Consider the following 12,950-nt stretch of genomic DNA (forward strand, 5'->3'; position numbering starts at 1 on the left):
ATTATGTTGGCCCCTTTAATGTTTGGTTATACTTCCCTTTTGGGTGTTTAAGGACATACAATTGGACCAGATAAACTGATTTGTTTTTACTCTTGAGGTCGTTAGAGGATTTGTTCCTCAGGGGTCCCATGGGGTTGGGAGGAGCCCCTGGCTCCTTTCTTTTACCAGCTCCATCCATGTGAGGATAAGTCAAAGGTCCTGCTCAACCATTGTTGGCTTCTCTTGGAATTAATAATATATCTTTTAAAAAATGCTTCTTTTTGTTTTATGTGTATGTAAATGTGTATGTGTGAGTGCCTGGACGTATATATGTGTACTATATGTATGCCTGGTGCCTTCAGAGGTCAAAAGAGGATGTCGAATCTCCTGGAACTGGAGTTACAGGTGGTTGTGAACTACCATGTGAGTGCTGGGAACTGAACTGGGGTCTTTTGCAAAAGCAGCAAGTGCTCTTAACCACTGAGCTATCTTTCCAGCCACAGTGATAAATATTTTCATTATATTTGTGTGTGTGTATATATATATATATATGCATATTTATTTGTATGTGTGTACATGAGAGAAAGGGTGGGGAGCTGGAGATTGAACTTAAGGCCTTTGTACATCTTAAATTCCTTGACTTTACATGGTGAATTTGAATTCATTGTTGATTCCTATCAAGTCCTTCAATTTTAAAGGAATTTTTAAAAAAATTCATCTTGTGGTTAGTGTAAGAACCACTCCTTTTTTTTTTTTTTAAATGTGTATGTGTGTATTGCCTGTATGTGTGAAAGTGCACATGTATTGTGCAATGCCCAGGGAGGTCAGAAGAAGGCATCAGATCCCCTGGAACTGGAGTTACAGATGGTTGTTAGCTGCCATGTGGGTGCTGGGAATTGAACCCAGGTCCTCTGAAACAGCAGTCTGCTCTTAACTGCTGAGCCATCTCTCCAGCCCCAAGAACCACTCTTATAAAATCTGAATTTCTTTGATTATGATAAAACTCTTGAGAATATAACCAAGATATTAGATACTTAATGACCCTTTCCAATTTAGAATAATTTGCATTTAACAAAGAAATAAGAACTGGACATGCCTGTTATCCCAGCACTTGGAAAGGTAAGATGGGAGGATCCTGAATTCAGGGCTAACTTGAGCTAAGTATGGAGGCACTGTCAAGAAAGAAAACAGAGAGAGAGGGAGACAGAGAAACAAAGACAGAGAAAGACCAGGAAATAAAATTAAATTTTTTTTCATATCTGATTTAAAAAAAAAAATTGGCTCAGCCGGGTGTGGTGGTGCACGCCTTTAATCCTAGCACTAGGGAGGGAGAGGCACGTGGATCTCTGTGAGTTCAAGGCCAGCCTGGTCTACATAGCAATTTCTAGGCCAGCTGGGGCTACAGGGAGACCCTGACTCAAAAAGACCCCCAAAAAAAAAAAAAATTAGCTGACTAATCTCTAGGCTAATTTGATTCTTGTTTTTAGGTGTTAAGAAACAACCAAATTACTATATGACATGTTTAAATTTTTTATCTCTGTTTCATCTGGGAATATAGCCCATCATTCACAAGACTCTGGGTTTGATTCTAATACTGCAAAAAAAATAAAAAACCCAAAGCACAAACAACCCCTCTCAAAAAATCGCTGTTTTAGATGGGCCATATTAAGACTGTATATTCTGTTACATTTCTTTATAGCAGAAAGTGTGTGGGTGCACGTGTTCCACAGCATGAGTGTCACAGAGAACAACTTGCTATTGCTGGTTCACTTCTCCTACCATGTGTGTTTGGGAGATAGAGCTCAGGTTGTCAGGTTTAATGGCAAGTGCCATTACCTGTAGGCCGTCCCACTAGCTCAAGAATAAGCTCATGTTCTTAGAGATAGTTTAGTTCAATGGAGTAGGATTGATGTGTTACTAATGGGCCCCATACCTACTTCTGTTAGATCCATTACTGGGAGCTCTGTCAGAAGGAAGACCCAGGACTTTTGCATCGACAGGGCTGGGGGACTGGAATGTAACTCCAAAGCAGCCGTGACTGACTTCCATACAGAGCCAGCATGTTTTCAAACTTTGTACACTCACTGCCTTCTGATTCCAAAGAACCCTGTAGAGCTAAGCCACAATTCTATTCCACATTCCACCAATGCCCTAGCACCAAGCTTTGCAGAAAGATCCATATTTCCAGTTGTGGGTGTAATATAAATATTAAATGTTCTTTGTAGCCTTTGTAATTCTCACTGAAGAGGTATAATAGATCTTGACCAATAATACTTAAAGGAAAAACTTTGCAATTGAAATTATTTCATCTAGTTTGCTCACTAATCACTAAGGGCCGAATTAAGATTTTTGGTGTTTTGTATTTTTCTCTGTTCTTTATAATTTCCTCAATATAACTGCAAATGTTGATCTGAGTTTGGAAACATAATGCATTAAAAATCTACTATTTTCATAACATTACACTGTTTAAATTATAAATACTCTGAAGTCTTCCTTGTCCTTTTAGCTTTTTAAAGATTAAATTAATAGGCTTACATACTTATTTGCTCCACTTATTATGATTGGGATGTCATCTTCTCTGAGGCACTAACACATTAGCAGGCAAATCCGTTATTATTACTATCAATATGCATTTAAGTAAGATGGTCAAGCCACTTTAGACAGTTGAAAAAAATCCCGTACATGAATAAGTTAAAGATTTGAGAAGGGAAAAGCGATTGGAAATTTTCTTTTTGTTTATCCCTGCCCCCCCCCCCGCCCCATGAATTTTGCCTCTGCTTAATTGCTTTACAGGCATTCTTGTGATGTTACACAATAGGGAGGGAGGGAGAAAAAGAAGGAGCTGTGACTGTGTGGTGTGTATCTCAAACCACATGCTAGAGAGGGAGAGGAGAACGAATAAGCAAGCTGGTTTGACCAGAAACAGAACTGCCTGTGACAGATTAAGAGACAAGCAAGGCTTGGAATCTGAGAGCAAGCAGAGTGGAAATTTACCACTGCTCTCTGTGAGTGTTCAAGTGATCATTTTCTGCTAACGTTTTCCAGCGGTAACTGTTACTCTTCAGAGAGGCAGAAAGTCAAGACGGAATTGTGCAAAGTCTTTTCTCTGCCACACTTGGGTAAGAGGAAGCATCCTCTATTAAATAGAAGATAAAGGCTACTTCATCTAAAGTGCTTTGAGCCTGAGAAAGAGCTGTCTTCAGCACCTCACCATGTGTCTACTTTTTGTTGCTTAGATAATCCTGGGTGTTTCTGTACCATTTGGTGAGTATCAGCAAGGTTATTATTGGTCTGGGTTGATGAAAATGAATTAGTGTAGTACAGTACAGTTGTGATTGAGGTTCTATACTTATGCAGTTGTTGCTTATATGTTCCTTTTAAATTAGATTGCTGCCTTGTTACGATGAACTGCTGTTACTAGGAGAGCTTTGAAAAAACAACAACTACAAAACAATACTTCTCTGTTGCCTAAGGCACTTGAATCCTTACCAACTATTCTGTGTCCACGGAATATCTTATTTTGGAAATGGGTTTTTATTTACAGAGAGTTTCCAAAAATAAAATAGTGGCAATGGACCATTTTTCATGTTTCTCTTTCAAGTGCTTGAAAATTTGAAAGTTATCTTTAGCTGTATATTGTCAGTAAATTTAAGCTATTGTTGTGATGTTTGGTTTTGTAAGTTTTTATAAATGGTGTCATTCCATCATAATTCAAATTAAAATGATGCTAGCACTAATTAAAAGTGTATATAATTTAGACATTGAATGTTACTCTGAAATTCAAGAATGCTACTGTGACACCTGGTTTTTCCAAAGTTCTGTAAGAAAAGTAAAAGTGAGATAATTTACCTATAAAATCTACCATTAATGTAAGATGAATAAATATACATTTCTCAGTTAAAGAACTAAGCAGTTATTTTCTTCTTGTAAATAATATCAAGCTTTCATACAATCATGTGGCTCTCTTGAAGAGAACTAATATTACTAGATGTGTATATAAAAGAGCAAAGAAGAATAAGTTATTATATCTATTTACATTCCAACAAAACCTTCATTTATATTAAAATACTCTCTACAGGACATATAATATGTAGCTATAGATATATGCAATATATTTTAAAGGCATGGATAGAAAGCATGTGACCATTCTGCATGGAGTATGCACTGTTAACCACTAAATTGAGTCATTCCACAAAGATGCACCATTCTGAGCAGTTTCTATCTTACCCTGTGCTAGCCTCAAGAAATCTGTGCCTTCAGTTATTGATTCAAGTGAATTTTTTTAAGGCAGAAAAAATTAGCTAAAATGAAAAGTCCTGCAGAGAGTTCGTAAACACATTGAGAGTTTGCAGCCTCAACATAAAATGGCTGTACTTTTTCCTAATATTTCCTCTATTTGTACAGAAGCCTGTAGAACAGGTTTTGTTTTGTAGGTTATTTTTTTTTCCTCTGGTTTGTTGATCTATATATAAGAAGCAACTCAGTTGGTCTGGAGAAACTTTTCTGGGCAATTCTCTTATACTTGAAGTCACTTTGCTTCTTTACATTTATACGCCTTCCTTAGATGAAAGGGAAATTAACATTGAACTTGACAAGCTCCAGAAAAAACTTTTAGCTTAGTCATTTGCTCGTGTTAGCTTAGTAATGACACCATTTCTTAAGCTCACAGTAATGTAAATATAGAAAGAAGGAATAAATCACCCCCAGTTTACAAGTGCTTTTGTTTCAGAAGTTCACTTGTGAGCAGATTGTCGAGTGCTAGAACCCATTTTCCCTGAGAAGTAATTTATCAAGTGGCTGCTAGGCTTTTATTATAACCTAAGAATATATTTTGTTCACATTACAGAAAGACCACTGTCAGTTTGAAAGACATGCGAAAATCAGTTCTAATGGTGAAACTAAGATTAAAACAATTATGTGAAAACAGTTTATTTCTCCTATAAATGCTGAAAGAAAAGCAAGTTTACTGGGTATGGTAGCACACACCTTTCATTCCAGTACTGGGGAGGCAGAAACAGATCTCTGTGAGTTCTAGGTGAGCCTGGTCTACATAGAAGGTTCCAGGCTAGCCAGGGCTACATAGTGAGACCCTGTCTCAAAAAACAAAAGAAAAAGAAAAGCAAGTTTAGTACAAGGTGAATATATCTGGAAGGATGCTTATAAATTGGATTTTTAGGTACTTTCAAACTTGCTATTTGTGTGAGGCCCAATTTAAGTTGGTAGTGGTTTCTCCTTTTCTTGGTGTAGGAGCATTTCCAGCCTTTGCTTCTCTGTCTGGCCATTCCCAAGACCTAGGGCAGCAAGTAGCACATAGTAGACACAGGAAAAGAGTTGCCATCTGAGGGTGGAGTGGAGAGACTGGAGACATGGCCCTATCAGTAAAGTGCTGGTCACCCCAGCACTGACCTAACAAGCTGGGTGTGGTGGTATACTACTGTGCTGCTAGCCCTGGAGGGGTGAAGAGAGAAGGATTCCTGGAGCTGGCTGGCCAGCTAGTCTTGCTGAATTGGTGAGCTCCAGTTCAGGGAGAGAGTCTGTCTCAAAAAAAATATGGTAGAGAGCAATAAAGGAAACACTCAACATTAAACTCTGGCCTCCACACATGCACATCTATGTGCATGCCTACACACACACACACACACACACACACACACACACACACATTCAGAAAAGGGAAGAAAATAGCTTTTCCAAAGTATCCCAAAGAGTAAAGAAGCCTAAGGACACCCATTTTCCATTCTGAGAGAGAGATGGCTTGAAGTAAGTTGACTGAATTATGAGATGTAAGCAAAGCAAAATAGGACAGGATAGGCCTAACTTACAAAAGCAAAGGACAAGACTGTGCTATATCTTGGTTGCAGTCCTTAATGAGTGGGGCTGGAAATGGGAGGAAGCCAGGCTACATATTAAGAATCTCAAATACATGAAACATTCTGAAGACAGGTATCAACTTGACACCAAGGCATTATCTGTCTTAGGTTGTTTACTAGGGGCAGAATGAAGAAATGTGGCCAACAGGAAGAGCTCAAGTGAAATCTATCCAAGTTAATGTATCCAGTTCAGTTAGATTGGCTCTAAAAGATTCTTTAAAGTGCTAATACACAAATACGTATAAGTTAAAAGTTAGCAATGCCATTAACACATGTAGTGAATTAAACTGTGGATAGTTAGTTGCAAGTTATACTTACCTGGGATGATTTCTTCACTCTATTTCAAATGTAGTAGTGGCACTTTTATCTTGGGGGCAATCAGCAGCTACCAAACTGGACAAAAAGCCCACTCAATGGGAGGAAACTCATCTGTGGTACTTTAAAGTAATGTTTTGTAATATTGATTTAATAAATTAAGATATATCGGAACAACTTCTTATTGTATGCATGTTCATATATATTTTATGGTAGCTTAGAGAAAATATTTAGCTGATTTTTTCTTTACAAGGAAAGAGTGTATTATAACTATAATTATCTTGCATATTAGTTGTGGTCATGCTTAGTATTCCATTGATAATTAAAATAATTGGCTTAAACCAAAATCTTTACTGCTTATTAATGAAAAAACTTACTTCCCAATTTTGTGACTTAAATTTCCAGCAGAGACTCATCAAGTCTCTTCCAACTTTGGAAAGATGAAGGCTTATATTAAATAGCCTAGCTAGAAAACCTAAATCAACTGTAGGCATGTTTTGAGTGAGAAATAGTTTCAGCTAAATTACTTTCATTTCTACATTTCATATTAGAGGTTTATGGACTGACACTCAGTAGACAAGCATGAGGCTTACTGCTACTGTGAGGTAATTGTGTTTCATAGTGTATATATAATCTTATCGAAAGCCAAGAACAGTATCTAACTCAAATACAATTTTATGTACAATATGTTTGTGCTTTTCGGAAGGACAGAAAATACTGGAATATGAGTTTCTCTTGTTTTTTTTTATATTAGTGTGTGTGTATATGTATGTGTGTGTGTGTGTGTGTGTGTGTGTGTGTGTACACACTTGCTCATGTGCTACTGCATATGTGTAGAAGTCAGGACAGCTTTTGATTCCATCTACCATGTGGATCCTAGGGATTGAACTCAAGTCTTCAGGTTGAGCAGCGAGCGCCCTTACCCCCTGAGCTGACTCACTTGCCCTCTCTTGATTATTCTGTTGTCAAGAATAACCAACCATTTGGGGATTTCAGTGAGATTGGATGCCATCATTACAATTACTAGTTTGGAGAATGTTGACCTGGCTGCAGAGCTCTACTGTAAATTGAGATGGTGAAATTCTAATATAAAACTATCATTAATAGTTAATAAAGGTAGAAAATTTGAGCTCCATTAAATGACTGAAGCTGTCAGCAGAAACATTACTGTGAAGCTATTGAATAAAGTTATTAGTTTTTTTTGGAACAGTAAGAAGTTCATTAGATCACAATAAATACATTAGTAGATTTATATCTTCCTGACTACATATATTAATTCTATTTTTAAATTTATTTAATATTGCAGTACATTGGAATTAAAGAGCAGTTATTAAGGGACATTAGTCCCTCTTATAAAAGAGGTTTTATTCTCATGTAAATATGACTAAGGTGTCCAAAGGAATCGAGATGCATGAAAAACTTCTCACAAGTTTTCCATTTCTGTATCAATTGTCCATTTTAGAAAATATCTCTCCTCCAACGCTGTTAAGAAAACAAAATGTATAAAGACAAAGTCAAGAGACTAAAGAGATGGCTGAGCAATTGAGAGCACTAACCACTCTGGCAGAGGACCTGGGTTAGGCTCCCAGCTCCCACATGGTGGCTGATAGCCCTCCATAGCTCCAGTTCCAAGGGAACCTGATGCCCTCTTCAGGCCTCTGTGGGCATTGCATGCACCTGATACACTTGCATGCATGTAGGCTGAACACTCATACACTTAAAATAAAAATCAATAAATCAAAAAAAATTAAAAAACACCACCAAAAAAATCAAACCAAGCCTGATGCACATCTCTGTAATCCTTGTACTGAATAAGGAGGAGGCAGGAGGATCAGAAGTTCAAGGTCATCCTCAACTACACAGTCATTTTTAATCATTTTGATCTGAGAAAAAAATTATCTGTGAAAGTCATTATTCATACTTTATAATATTCCACTGATTTTAACTTATCTATAAGTTTCAAAGCACAAAATTCAGCTGTGTTTTCTAATTTCATCAAGGTGTATATTTACTAATTGAAATAGGGTATTGGTTAGAAGACACTGATATATAATATTTGACTATAATGACTAATACTTTATAACTTACTATGTGAAGGCAATTCTCAATTATGATTTTTATGGGGCCACAAATGAAGGTGCGTTAAGTTTAAATTAACAAGCTGTAAGAATTTTGGAAATGTCTCACTGTTGATTACATCGTGATCTTTAAAAACGAACAGGTTGATTTTTGAGTTCAGGTTTTTTGGGTTTTTTTTGGTCTTTTTGAGACAGGGTCTCCCTGTAGCCCCAGCTGTCCTGGAACTCACTATGTAGACCAGGCTGGCCTTGAACTCACAGAGATCCGCCTGCCTCTGCCTCCAGCATGCTGGGATTAAAGGCGTGCGCCACCATGCCTGGCAAGTTGAGGTTTTTAAATAATGATTTAGCAGTTTTGATCATACAGAATTTTTTTTTAGGCTTATGGAATTCTTGAGATTTCTATTGACTTCAGAGATAAATTTATCAATCCTTTTAATTTCCTGGTGAAATGTTTAAATTGAGAACTGTTACCAAAGAACGGTTGGAACTGAGACATAAAGGTCTGGAAATGTTCATTAACTAAGACAGACATGTATTCTCCTTTGAACTATTTGCAGAGGGATGACAACAGCAGCATGCAATGCCTCAAGTACCCCTTTCCCAGCACTCCACTCCATTTGCATTGCATGGGCCATCTTCAGTGTCTCTCACACGCAAGTCAGAAGTACTGCCAGAATCTCCTACAAAATTTATAGCAGAGCTCCCTGGGCACAGAGCTAAATGATCTTTTTGGCTTTCTCTCCAGAATCTGAGCCAAGCACTACTCTTCATGAAACTTCATAGCCAAAGAAATAATGTATGACTAACGCTTTGAAAAGACATGATGATCTGATATTCCACAGCGTGAACTTTGAGAAAGTGGTTTTATTTAGTAATTTTAAGTACTGTGAGAGAATGTATTTCTATGATGAATGCATTTGCAGTCTATTAGACAGTTTGGAAAAAGCAGAACATTTGAAGAAAAATCAAATCAAGCATTGATAAGCTGATTCTGTTCATTGTGTGTGTGTGTGTGTGTGTGTGTGCTCTTTCACATGTGTGCTGGCAAATGTGTGTGGGCAGGTGTACTCTTTTACACATATGTGCATTTGTGTGCAGAGCAGAGAACAACTTCAGGTATACCCCAAGAGTGGCTGTCCACCTTGTTTGTTGAGACTGAGTCTCTCACTTGGACCTGGTACTTGCAGATTAGGCTACATTGAGTGACCAGCAAGCCCAAGATCCACCTGTCTTTACCTTCCCAGCACTCAGATTTCAAGTGTACACTACGCTGCCTGCTTTTTAGGTAGGGTCTAGATGGTTCCTCATGCTTGAAGCATTTTACGAACAGAGCCCAAATATGAGCTTTTTTAAAAATATTTTTTTCTGTGCTTAAGCTTTGAGTGCCTGTATTTCTGTTTGCTTTGCATAGTTGTAGTGTGCCCTGCCATCTAAGCACAACAATATTGTGTTTCTCCCTTAAATTTCCACTAAAGTACACATTGTTTAGAAACATTTTCATAGTCATAAACTATGTTTTATCAAATATAAGAAGCTGTTGGATGTAAGAAACATTGTTAGTTTATCTATCACTAATAAGAAAAAAAAAATCCTGCCAATTACTGTGAGGCATCATCAATCAGAAGGCACAATAATTCTAGAGATGTTATTATTTAATTTTTTTAAAATTTATTTCTTTATTGCTTTATTTTTATTTTTATTGAATTTTTGTGTGTTTCTTACAGAACATCTTAATCAACTTTATATCCCCTTCCCCATTGGCACCTGCCCGTAGCCCCCCACTGGAGTTCATACCCTCTGTCATTTGTTTTAAGTTCTATCATGTTTAGTTAGTGTCCCCAGATGTCCCTCACTGCAAGGTCATCCACTGGAGTCTAGTCAGCCTTTCTAGAGTCCCTCCCTCTAAGATCAGCCCTTCCTCACCCAGCAGTAATCAGCTGTCAATAATTCTTCGACTAAAATTGGGGGTTGCTGTTCATTTCCACAGTTCTGTGCTGGGCTTTTGTCTGCTTAAGTTTGCATGAGTCTTGTGTATACCCACACTATTCCTATAGGTTCATATGAGCAGGGTCCCAGGAGGCTGAAGGATTCTATTTCCAGGTGGCCACACCCCTCCTCCCTTCCTCCTACAATTTTCAACTCCCTCTTCCACAGTGGTCCCTGAGCCCTGGGTGGGTGGAGTTTAATATAGGAGTCCTATCCAAGGACACATACTCTGCAGACTCTTACTCTCTAAGTTTTGGCCATTTGTGACCTTTTGTGTTCCCGATCCTCTATTGCATGAGGGAGCTTCATTGATGAGAATTGAGAGATGCGTTAGTGTTCTCTTCATCCCTTCTTCTATGTTCTGTGAATCTTAGGTATAGAAGTTGCATGCTAGATGTGCCACTTAGACTTCGGTAATTCACAGAGAATCTCTGTATGTGACCACTGGTGTAACTCTGTAATGATCTCTGTCTGTTGAAAAAGAAGCTACTTTGGTGGGTGGTGACTGGAGATACTTGTCTGTAAATTTAAAGATCCATATTTTTCACATAGCAAGAAATTACATTAGTCTAGGGATATGAGAGCCTTGGTGTTTTCTCTAAGATTTATGACCTATCCAGCTATGTGTATTTGGCTAGGTTTACAGTACCACACATGAGTTTCCTCCCATTGAGTGGGCTTTAAGTCCAATTAGGTAGCTGTTGATTACTCCAAAGATAAAAGTGCCACTACTGCACCAGTGTCATTTGCTGTGCTACTCATTGAAAAGATTTTTAGGCCTTGAAGCTAGGGTTGGACCATTGATTGATGTTCTCTCTTACCAGCTTGCATAGTGCTCCCCAAAGCTATGAGAGCTAGCCTTCGGAGGAGGTGGCTTCCAGGTCAGTTCCAGCTCCATTGCTCCAAATCCTGAGTCCAAAGTATGCCCTGTCTTCAGCAATAGGGTCTTACCATCAAGTTCTGGGAGGCAATCAAGAACTGTCACAATAGCTTGTATAGTTTTGGGAGTCTCTTAGATCACCCCGGCCAACAACTCCAAGGATGGTTTCTTCTGTCTGGCACTCTTTCCTGTTATGTAGCCTTCAGCTATACATATGAACTCATGTAGAGATGTTGTATGTGTAGGTTTTCAGACTAATATGATCCCCTCTTTTTTTTTTTAATACTAGCTAGGCATTATTCATCTCCCCCCCACCCTCTCTCCCTATTTAACCCTCCCTCCACACCCTCCCAGGTAAAGTATCCTCATTTTCCCCATTTCTCCCTTGATAATTCCTGTCTCCTATGCTCCCACCTCTCTTGAGCACCTTCTTCCACTTTTTCTCTGTAGTTCCTAGTATAACCCTCCTTCTCCCCCTTTCATTTAACTATCCCCATTTTATCCATTTCTCCCTTAGTAACATCTGTCTCCTACTATCCTTTTCTCAGGGTTCCTTCTTTCCCTTTTCCTTCCTGGTTGCTTTCTATTTTCCTGGTTCCTTCAGTTGCATCAGGATATATACTAGCATATAAGGATTTGGTGCTAGGATTAACAAATGAGGGTTAACATCTGTTGTTTGTTTTTTCTGAATCTGTGTTACTTCACTTAGTATAACAGTTTCTAGTTCCATCCATTTACCTGCAAATTTCATGATTTCATCTTTCTTTACTGCTAAATAGAACTCTTAGGTATAGTATCATATCATCTGCAAAAACGGATAATTTGACTTCTTTTCCAATTAGTACTCCTTTAATTTCCTTCTCTTGTCTTATTGCTCTAGCAAGAGCTTCAAGTACTATATTAAAAAGGAAGGGAGATAGTGGACATCCTTGTCTGGTTCCTGATTTTAATGGGAATGCTTCTAGTTTTTTTTTTTTTTCTCCATTTAGAATAATGTTGACTCTGGATTTGTTGTGTATAGCTTTAATTATGTTGGGATATGTTCTCGCCAGTCCAATTCCCTCTAGGAGTTTTTATCATAAATGCATGCTGAATTTTGTCATAGGCCTTTTCTGCATCTATTGAGATGACCACATGATTTATGATGTTTTTTGACATATGTATATAGAACCATCCCTGCACCTCTGGGATAAAGCCGACTTGATCATGGTGGATGACCTTTTTGATACGTGTCTGTATGCAGTTTGCAAGTATTTTGTTGAGAATTTTTGTATCTGTGTTCATTGAGGATATGGATCAATAGTGTGTACCTGGTTTTAGTATTAGAGTGATGCTGGCTTCAGAGAAGGAGTTTGAGAGTTCTCCCTCCGTTTCTGTCTTTTTGAATAATTTAAGTAGCATTGGTTGGAGATCTTTAAATGTCTGGAAGAATTCTGCTGTAAATTCATCTAAGCCTGGGCTTTTTTTAGTCAGGGGGGTTTGTATTACTGTTTCAGTTTCCTTATATGTCATGGGTCTGTTTAAACTGTTGCTCTCTTGTTGGTTTGGCTTTCGTGAGCCCCATGGTTTTAGATGTCTATCCATTTCTTTTAGGTTTTCAAATTTAATAAAGTATAGGTTTTTAAAGTATTCCCGTATAATGTTCTGGATCTTTTGGATGTCTATTGTGATGTTTCCCCTTTCATCTCTGATTTTTTTGGTTTGGATTTTCTCTTTCTTCCTTTCGATTAACTGGGCTAAGGGTCTGTCAATCTTGTTTATCTTTTCGAAGAACCAGCTCTTGGATTCATTGATTCTTTGTATTGTTTTCTTTGTTTCTATTTCATTAATTTCTGCTCT

The 12,950-nt window shown here is 37.9% G+C and overlaps 1 protein-coding gene across 3 annotated transcripts in view; it reads left to right on the plus strand.

The window, feature by feature from the left end:
* The window catches only part of Cab39l (calcium binding protein 39 like), a 170,557-nt gene that overhangs the window by 67,768 nt on the left and 89,839 nt on the right, over positions 1-12,950 (plus strand). Inside the window, exon 1 of one of the 3 annotated variants that reach the window (XM_008824984.2) lies at positions 2,841-3,243. The exons of the other annotated variants lie outside the window; for them this stretch is intronic. The gene's annotated coding sequence lies outside the window, so the exon portion shown is untranslated. Of the gene's footprint in view, positions 1-2,840; positions 3,244-12,950 lie in introns of those variants that run through there. 3 annotated transcript variants of the gene reach the window in all.

Source organism: Nannospalax galili, unplaced genomic scaffold (assembly GCF_000622305.1).
Source record: "Nannospalax galili isolate Female #2095 unplaced genomic scaffold, S.galili_v1.0 scaffold488, whole genome shotgun sequence".
Lineage (NCBI taxonomy): Eukaryota > Metazoa > Chordata > Mammalia > Rodentia > Spalacidae > Nannospalax > Nannospalax galili.